Source organism: Procambarus clarkii, chromosome 23, assembly GCF_040958095.1.
Source record: "Procambarus clarkii isolate CNS0578487 chromosome 23, FALCON_Pclarkii_2.0, whole genome shotgun sequence".
Lineage (NCBI taxonomy): Eukaryota > Metazoa > Arthropoda > Malacostraca > Decapoda > Cambaridae > Procambarus > Procambarus clarkii.
Window position 1 is genome coordinate 22,117,246 of NC_091172.1, and position 9,890 is coordinate 22,127,135.

Sequence of the window (9,890 nt, forward strand, 5' to 3'; positions counted from 1 at the left end):
GGAGCGAGTGAATGGCTGGAGGCGGCCGTTGTCATCCTGTGACGCCTGGCGCCTTCTGTCTCAAGTATAACACCCCCCCCCTCCACCCCCGTCTCTCTCTCTCTCTCTCTCTCTCTCTCTCTCTCTCTCTCTCTCTCTCTCTCTCTGTCTCCTTTCAATTCCATCACGAGTCCTTTCATATTTAATCTCACGGACACAGGGCGGAGGTGAATAATGTCTGAGTCCGCCGCCAGGCGCCCTTCTTCAATGACCTCTTCACGACGCTCCAGATGTCGCCGAGGTCAAGTCTGGCATAGGAAGGTCATGCCAGTGACCTCAAGATTTGACTGGGTCAAATATTGATTAAAACTCCTGTCAGTTCTTGTCACGACAGGATCCTTGGTGGGGGTCACGTCAGGGTATGATGGTGGTGTCGTGCGACCGCCAAACTGGTTTGTTGTGGCACTTGGTCTCCTCAGCCTTTGTGGGGGGTGTGTGGGGGGGGTGTGGGGGGGGGGGTTATTAGGACCCCCACCAGTGCTTGCTGACCAGCCCCTGAGTATCGCACCGCCGGCTTCCTGTCCTCGTCGAGGTCACTACAGTTAAGTGGCCCCTCAGGTAAATTCAAGTAAATGCTTTAGTTACATATATATATATATATATATATATATATATATATATATATATATATATATATATATATATATATATATATATATATATATATATATAAGGCACAACTCTCTTAAACACGAGAGTGAAGTATACAACTTTAGAACACTTTCCCACCAGGAGACTCGAACCCTAGCCAGCACAGAAGCCTTCCAGCAACTGGCATAACAGGTACGCCTTAACCCGCTCCACCACCTGCTCAGACCCTTAAAAGAGATGGTAATTTCGGAGTATTTAAATACCCCAAAGATCAACACATCCCTAGTGCTCTTGGGAGGTGTTGATCTTTGGGGTATTTAAATACTCCGAAATTACCATCTCTTTTAAGGGTCTGAGCAGGTGGTGGAGCGGGTTAAGGCGTACCTGTAATGCCAGTTGCTGGAAGGCTTCTGTGCTGGCTAGGGTTCGAGTCTCCTGGTGGGAAAGTGTTCTAAAGTTTTATATATATATATATATATATACATATATATATATATATATATATATATATATATATATATATATATATATATATATATATATATATGCAAACAAGCCTGAATGGTCCCCAGGACTATATGCAACTGAAAACTCAAACCCCAGAAGTGACTCGAGCCCATACTGCCAGGAGCACTCTGCTGGCGTACAGGATCCCTTAACTGCTCGACCAACACGACCGGACAAAAAAGGATGGAAGCCGAGGCTATTTCCATCCCCCCGCCGGCACTCGGTTGGTAATCTTGGGTATGGTATTTTATCAAATCACCTCATTCTTTGGGGCACACGTGAGGAATACAAATGTGAACAAGCCTGAATGGTCCCCGGGACTATTTGCAACTGAAAACTCACACCCCAGAAGTGACTCGAACCCATCGAGTCACATGCTATCGCTGTATGTATCGATGAATTTATTAAGACGATGGGCAACTCCAATGCTGAGGGCGTCATAACTAAGGAAAGTTCCCAGAGCTGCATTGGCACAGCAAATAAAAAATCCCCGGCGTGGGGGTGCTGTTACCGCTAGGAGGCGGGCTTTGTTCTCAGCAGATGTGTTTTCAAGCATTGTTGTGGCAGTATTTTCCATTATTTCCATTATCCCAGTGGGCTAGTCTCTGACGACATCTTGAGGTTATCTTGAGATGATTTCGGGGCTTTAGTGTCCCCGCGGCCCGGTCCTCGACCAGGCCTCCACCCCCAGGAAGCAGCCCGTGACAGCTGACTAACTCCCAGGTACCTATTTACTACTAGGTAACAGGGGCATTCAGGGTGAAAGAAACTTTGCCCATTTGTTTCTGCCTCGTGCGGGAATCGAACCCGCGCCACAGAATTACGAGTCCTGAGCGCTATCCACCAGGCTACGAGGCTACATGGTCAAAACTGGACTTACTACTGGACCACAGAGCCCGAGTACATGGGAGAATTGTGTGAAACCCTGGTTCGGCTTCAGTGGAAGTATCAGGAATCCTCGAGCGTGCAATAGTACCCCTAGTTGCAATTCTTTTGACCATGTCGTGGCATAGTCATCAAGAGCGTGCAGCTGGGAACAATCACCCGGAACACCCAGCACATACGTTCGAATCCTTATCACAGCTCCTGTGGATTTTCTCATTGATATATCACGATAATGTGATTTCTTTGTGTAATAATTATAATAATTCTTTATTTAGGTAATTGTACATAGATACAAAATGAGTTACACTCAGAATGTTGTATTTCTCGACAGAGCAAGTATACACTGGGCCTCAGGACACTAATACTCACACCATTTCCGGCAAAGAGTTGTATTTACTAATTGAGTAAATACAGAATCGAGCTATTAGCTCTTGGACCCCGACTTTCTAAACGATCTATTTTTTCCTCTATTATATCTTTTACGTATATTATTCTCTAACACACACACACACACACACACGCACACACACACACACACCCTCAGCCACCGGTGGGCCGGTGGCTGAGCGGACAGCACGCTGGACGCGTGATCCTGTGGTCCCAGGTTCGATTCCGGGCGCCGCCAAGAAACTATGGGCAGAGTTTCTTTCACCCTAATACCCCCTGTTATCTAGCAGTAAATGGGAGTTAGTCAGCTGTCACTGGCGTCTTCCTGGGGTGTGTGTGGTGTGGAAAAAAATAGTACTTAGTAACAGTTGATTGACAGTTGAGAGGCGGGCCGAAAGAGCAGAGCTCAACCCCCGCAAGCACAACTAGGTGAATACACACATCCCAGGAAGCTGCCTGTAGCAGCTGTCTAACTCCCAGGTACCTATTTATTGGTAGGGGAACAGGACATCAGGATGAAAGAAGCTGCCCATTTGTTTCCGTCTCCGCCGGGAACGAACCCGGGCCATTAGGACTACGACCCTCCCCCCCCCACAAGCGCGAGGCCTGGATTACCATGAAAATTATTTCCTTCGAACCGGATTCGAACCAGTGACCTATGGATGCCTGCTTGATGCTCCTACTACAGTCCACCGCTCTACCAACTGAGCTATCGAAGGAACTAGCTAGTTAGAGTTGCATGTGGTATGAGAATCACTTTGTAGTCCGGTTAAGCTCTACAAATTCTATCCATTGTAAAGTAAAGTATCCATCACCAAAACAATGTGTGACCATGTGTCACTGAATTGTGCATTATTAGCTTGAAAGGAAACCTTGAAACGTAACGCAGTTCCCCATCAATATTAGCTTCCATGCTCATCAACAGCAATAAAGAAAATGAAATAATCTCACTTTTAAGGGTACACTATACTGTTACCGATTCTAACCACGCACGGTAGCTCCCCAAGGCATAACTGTGACGTGCTTATCTCTGAAGCTAGACACAGATATAATGTAATAATCAATGATGGATTCAGAGTTTGTCTCCTGCGGATTCCTTCCCATATTTGTCTCCGAATGCATGATAGAACTGATGAGTTGGCCAAGACTTTTGCTCGTAAAGAGGGAATTGATTACCAACTTGGACTGCCTTTGAGCAGCCTGAGGGCAGTAATATTCCGGGAACATCAACTAAATTTTGGAGACTTGAGGCAAAGTGAAGTTCACACCAGTTACTCTATCTATCATCATTCTATTATGCACGAGGTACCGCACGTCTATGGATCATCCAATAAGGTTAGCAGACTTCTAGATGTTACCACTGCTAGGCTTAGGCTCGGCTACAAGTACCTCTGGGAGTTTGTAACATCTGCTGATGTAGATTTGACTAAATGTAAACTCTGTCAGCAGAACTATTCGCATACTTTGCGTCATTATATAATGGAATGTGAAAAAATCGCGGAATTTAGAGATAACACCATCAATGTTGACCAGACCACACACTAGAAGCACGCAAGCGTTGTAAAGTAAGGAAGGAATTATCAAACATAGGTACCAACCCCGTAGGTATATGTAGCATAAATTTTGTAAACTACGACATGGAAATTTTATCAAATCATAAGCGCAAATAATGTTTGAGGCGGTGGTCTTATCACACCGTGCGTGGTTACCATCGGTAAAATTATAGTGTACCCTTAAAAGTGAGATTATTTCATTTTCTTTATTGCTGTTGATGAGCATGGAAGCTAATGTTGATGGGGTACTGCGTTACGTTTCAAGGTTTCCTTTCAAGCTAATAATGTACAATTCAGTGACACATGGTCACACATTGTTTTGGTGATGGATACTTTACTTTACAATGGATAGAATTTGTAGAGCTTAACCGGACTACAAAGTGATTCTCATACCACATGCAACTCTAACTAGCTAGTTCCTTCGATAGCTCAGTTGGTAGAGCGGTGGACTGTAGTAGGAGCATCAAGCAGGCATCCATAGGTCACTGGTTCGAATCCGGTTCGAAGGAAATAATTTTCATGGTAATCCAGGCCTCGCGCATGGGGGGGGGGGAAGGGTCGTAGTCCTTATGGTCCGGGTTCGTTCCCGGCGGAGACGGAAACAAATGGGCAGTTTCTTTCACCCTGATGTCCTGTTCCCCTACCAGTAAAAAGGTACCTGGGAGTTAGACAGCTGCTACAGGCAGCTTCCTGGGGATGTGTGTATTCACCTAATTGTATTCACCTAGTTGTGCTTGCGGGGGTTGAGCTCTGCTCTTTCGGCCCGCCTCTCAACTGTCAATCAACTGTTACTAAGTACTATTTTTTTCCACACCACACACACCCCAGGAAGACGCCAGTGACAGCTGACTAATTCCCAGGTACCTATTTACTGCTAGGCAATAGGGGTATTAGGGTGAAAGAAACTCTGCCCACAGTTTCTCGCCGGCGTCGGGAATCGAACCTAGGACCACAGGATCACGCGTCCAGCGTGCTGTCCGCTCAGCCACCGGCGACTCACCTAGTTGTACTCACCTAGTTGTGTTTGCGGGGGTTGAGCTCTGGCTCTTTGGTCCCGCCTCTCAACCGTCAATCAACAGGTGTACAGATTCCTGAGCCTATCGGGCTCTGTCATATCTACACTTGAAACTGTGTATGGAGTCAGCCTCCACCACATCACTTCCTAATGCATTCCATTTGTCAACCACTCTGACACTAAAAAAGTTCTTTCTAATATCTCTGTGGCTCATTTGGGCACTCAGTTTCCACCTGTGTCCCCTAGTACGTGTGCCCCTTGTGTTAAATAGACTGTCTTTATCTACCCTATCAATCCCCTTCAGAATCTTGAATGTGGTGATCATGTCCCCCCTAACTCTTCTGTCTTCCAGCGAAGTGAGGTTTAATTCCCGTAGTCTCTCCTCGTAGCTCATACCTCTCAGCTCGGGTACTAGTCTGGTGGCAAACCTTTGAACCTTTTCCAGTTTAGTCTTATCCTTGACTAGATATGGACTCCATGCTGGGGCTGCATACTCCAGGATTGGCCTGACATATGTGGTATACAACTGAGTGTGTGTGTGTGTGTGTGTGTGTGTGAGTGTGTACTTACCTAATTGTACTTACCAAATTGTGCTTGCGGGGGTTGAGCTCTGGCTCTTTGGTCCCGTCTCTCAACTGTCAATCAACTGGTGTACAGATTCCTGAGCCTATTGGGCTCTATCATATCTACATTCGAAACTGTGTATGGAGTCAGCCTCCACCACATCACTTTCTAATGCATTCCACCTGTTAACTACTTTGACACAAGAAAGTTCTTTCTAACGTCCCTGTGGCTCATTAGGGTACTCAGTTTCCACCTGTGTCCCCTTGTTCGCGTAACACCCGTGTTAAACAGTTTATCCTTATCTACCCGGTCAATTCATCTGAGAATTTTACAGGTAGTGATCATGTCTTCCCTTACTCTTCTGTCTTCTAGTGTCGTGAGGTGCATTTCCCGCAGACTTTCCTCGTAACTCATTTCTCTTACGTCTGGGACTAGCCTAGTGGCATACCTCGGAACTTTTTCCTGCTTCGTCTTGTGCTTGACAAGGTACGGGCTCCATGCTAGGGCTGCATACTCCAGGATTGGTCTTACATATGTGGTATACAAGGTTCTGAATGATTCCTAACATAGATTCATGAATTCCTAACACAGATTCATCAGATTCAGTTCTGATGTTAGCCAGTCTTGCATACGCCGCAGATGTTATTATTTTTATGTGGGCAACAGGGAGAGGTTTAGTGTCATATCAACTCCTAGAGCTTTCTCTCTGTCCGTTTCATGAAGGACTTCATCTCACATTCGGCATCCTGTGTCTGGCCTCCTGTTTACACCGCATAGTTTCATTACCGTACATTTACTCGGGTTGAAGTTTAGTAGCCATGTGTTGGACCATTCATTCAGTTTGACTAGGTCATTTTCTAGCCTCATACTATTTTCCTCTGTCTTAATCTTCCTCATAATTTTTGCATCATCAGCAAACAATGAGAGGAACGATTCTATACCCTCTGGGAGATCATTTACATATATCAGAAAAAAGTATAGGTCCAAGGACTGACCCCTGCGGGACTCCACTGGTGACGCCTCGCCAGTCTGAGACCTCACCCCTGAGACTGAGTCACTGAGACTCTCACAGTGACTCGCTGTCTTCACAAGGTACTTATTTATCCAATGGAGTACCTTCATTTTCACTCCTGCCTGCATCTCCAGCTGTTGCACTAGTCTCTTGTGTGGCACTGTGTCAAAGGTTTTCTGGTAATCCAAAAATATGCAGTCTGCCCATCTCTCTCTTTCTTGCCTGATTTTGGTTGCCTGGTCGTAGAATTCAATTAACCCTGTGAGGCAGGACTTGCCATCCCTGAACCCATGTTGATGTTGTGTTACAAAGTTCCTTCGCTCCAGATGTTCCACTAGCTTTTTACGCACAGTCTTCTCCATCAACTTGCATGGTATGCAAGTTAGGGACACTGGTCTGTAGTTCATTGCCTCTTGTCTATCCCCCTTCTTGTATATCGGGACTACATTAGCCATCTTCTAAATGTTTGGCAGTTCACCTGTTACCAGTAATTTGTTATACACTATAGAGAGTGGCAGGCACAGTGCTTCCGCTCCTTCCTTTAGTATCCATGGTGAGATTCCATCCGGGCCTATAGCCTTTTTCACATCCAACTCTAGCAAAAGCTTTCTTACATCCCCACTGGTAATCTCAAACTCCTCTAGTGGTGCCTGGCTAACTATTCCCTCTCTTATCTCTGGAATTTCTCCTTGCTGTAATGTGAAGACCTCCTAGAATTTCTTACTGAGTTCCTCGCACACTTTGTTTTCGTTTGTTGTGAATCTGTCTGCCCTTGATCCTCAGTTTCATTACCTGTTCCTTCACTGTTGTTTTCCTCGTAATGTGGCTGTGCAGAATTTAGGTTGAGTCTTAGCCTTGCTTGCAATGTCATTTTCGAATTGCCCTTCTGCCTCTCTTCTCATCCTGACGTATTCATTCCTGGCACTCTGAGTGGTATTTGATATTGTCCTGTTATTTCTAGTTTCTCCACGCCCTTGTACTATGTTGCTTTGCTAGCTTACATCTCTGATTAAACCATGGATTTCTTGCCTGCATTTCGTTTTTTTCCTTTCGGACTGGGACCAACTTGTCTGCGGCGTCCTTACACTTCTGCGTAATGTAGTCCATCATGTCTTGGGCTGTCTTTTCACTGAGCTCTGTTTCCCATGTTATATTCGTTAGGAATTTTCGTATCTCCTCATAGTTTCCTTTTCGGTACGCCAGCCTTTTTTGTGTTTGGGTCCCTTCATTGAGTACTTTAACCATTTCAACCAGATACTCAAACACCAGTACACTGTGGTTGCTCATTCCTACTGGGGCCTCAAAATCGATTTCGTTTATGTCGGAGTCGTTCAGAGTGAAGACTAGGTCGAGTCTCGCTGGTTCGTCGTTTCTCTCATTCTTGTGGGTCCCCTGACATGTTGGCTTAGAAAGTTTTTGTCTCCACCTCCAATAGTTCAGCTCTCCATGTTTCCTCTCCTCCATGCGGTTCTTGTTCTCCAAGTCAATCTTTCCGTGATTGAAGTCCCTCATGATGGGATCGATTTCTACAGGCAACAGAGGCTGCCCTCTCAATTACAGTGCTAACTGCCGTGTTGTTGTTAACATTCTCATACTCTTCTCTCATTTGTTGGAGGGTTATATATCACCGCCTCTTGGTGATATATACTTGGTCGGACCACCTCTTGGTCCTCTCATTGTCATGGTGCTTGTAATGTCGCCTCTGAACCCCCTCTCAGCCTGGGATAACCATCTCCTTGAAACACCATTCTTTTCTCACTATTAGGGCCACTCCGCCTCCTCCCCTACCTTCCCTCTCTTCCCTTATTACAGTGTAGTCCTGGGGAAACACGGCATTTATGGTGAAACACGCACACCACCTTGAAGCTGACTCTCTTCTGTCCATCCTCAGTTTCCTTTTATTCCACTAGATTAGGGAAACAGGGAGGGGTCTTCTGGGTGGGGGTGAGGGTGTGGTGAGGGTGGAGTGAGGGTGGGGTGAGGGTGGGGTGAGGGTGGGGTGAGGGTGGGGGCGGTTAGTTTGACCGGTGAGGAAGGGATTACAGAGGAAGTCCGGCTGGGTCACTGGTCCCCATAACCCCCCCCCCCCTTCACTACCACCTCGGCTACACCTCTACACGCAGCCCTCACGGCCCCCCCCCTCTCACGCCCCCCCCTATGTCCCTCTCATGCCCCCCTCTCCTAACGCCCCCCCCTCTCCTCACGCCCCCCCCCCCCCTCACCCTTGCACAACACTCAGGATGCTGATGACGTCACCTCCCGGTAGTTGAGCGTGGGACACACTTGTTGTTGTTGTTGCTGCCTCACCTCCCGCCACACACGCTCACTGAGGTGTGGACACATCAGGTGTAGACACATCAGGTGTGGACACATCAGGTGTGGACACATCAGGTGTGGACACATCAGGTGTGGACACATCAGGTGTGGACACATCAGGTGTGGACACATCAGGTGTGTCCGACGCTACACCTGTCCAACAAGTGTTGACAGTGTTAGAACAAGCAGACCACTCAGCTAGGGAGGCAAGCGACCTTGGAGAAAAGACTCCATATAGCACTGCTATATTTAGCAGCACTTGCTTCATTCTGAATACGCTGCTACACATATATTTCTTACCAACCGCTACATTTAGCAGCAATTCGCTATACACCGCAATATTCAGCACTAGTCAAGAGGTCCTGTGGTACAGTTGTCGTCATCCTCAACTCGCACTCAAGGATCGATCTCCGGGCTGGGGCTAGCCAGGTTCCCATTCACCTGCTGCTTCTGTTCACCTAGAAGTAAATATATTCCCCCCGGGTGTTAGGGCATCCTGGAGAGGGTCAGTGCTTGTCCCCGGGGTCCTTGGAGAACATTGAAATATGCCTAATAAACGCTTCTTCTCCCCGACTTCGGGTCGTCACGTGACGGGGTCGTCACGTGACGGGGTCGCCATGTGAGGGGGTCGTCACGTGAGGGGGTCGTCACGTGACGGGGTCGCCATGTGAGGGGGTCATCACGTGACGGGGTCGCCATGTGAGGGGGGGGGGGTCCAAGTCCTCACGGGCAGCTCTGAAGCGCGAAACGTTTTTGTCAGGATCTCCACTCTATTGGCATCCTGTTTTGACCGACAGACATGCTGCTAGAGGAGATATATTTTTATATATATCCTCTACTCCACGTATATCCACACTGTATTTAATTTATACAAACCACTGCTAATGTACATATGATTACATTATCAGTGGTGTTTATAATTTAGATCCATTTTTGATTGTGCCCATCTGGGCTCAAGGAGGGTGCTTACTGACTTACTGCGGGGCACACGGGCCACAGGGATAAGAGCCTCGTAGGACGT

General features: G+C 47.0%; 2 non-coding genes across 2 annotated transcripts; one reads left to right on the forward strand and one right to left on the reverse strand.

The window, feature by feature from the left end:
* Positions 1-3,037: 3,037 nt before the first annotated feature.
* Positions 3,038-3,128, reverse strand: TRNAY-GUA (transfer RNA tyrosine (anticodon GUA)). Its single transcript is given in 2 exon segments — positions 3,038-3,073; positions 3,092-3,128. It is a non-coding gene; the product is annotated as a tRNA-Tyr (tRNA).
* Positions 3,129-4,380: 1,252 nt separating this feature from the next.
* On the forward strand, positions 4,381-4,471 carry TRNAY-GUA (transfer RNA tyrosine (anticodon GUA)). The gene is given in 2 exon segments: positions 4,381-4,417; positions 4,436-4,471. It is a non-coding gene; the product is annotated as a tRNA-Tyr (tRNA).
* The last annotated feature ends 5,419 nt before the right edge of the window (positions 4,472-9,890 follow it).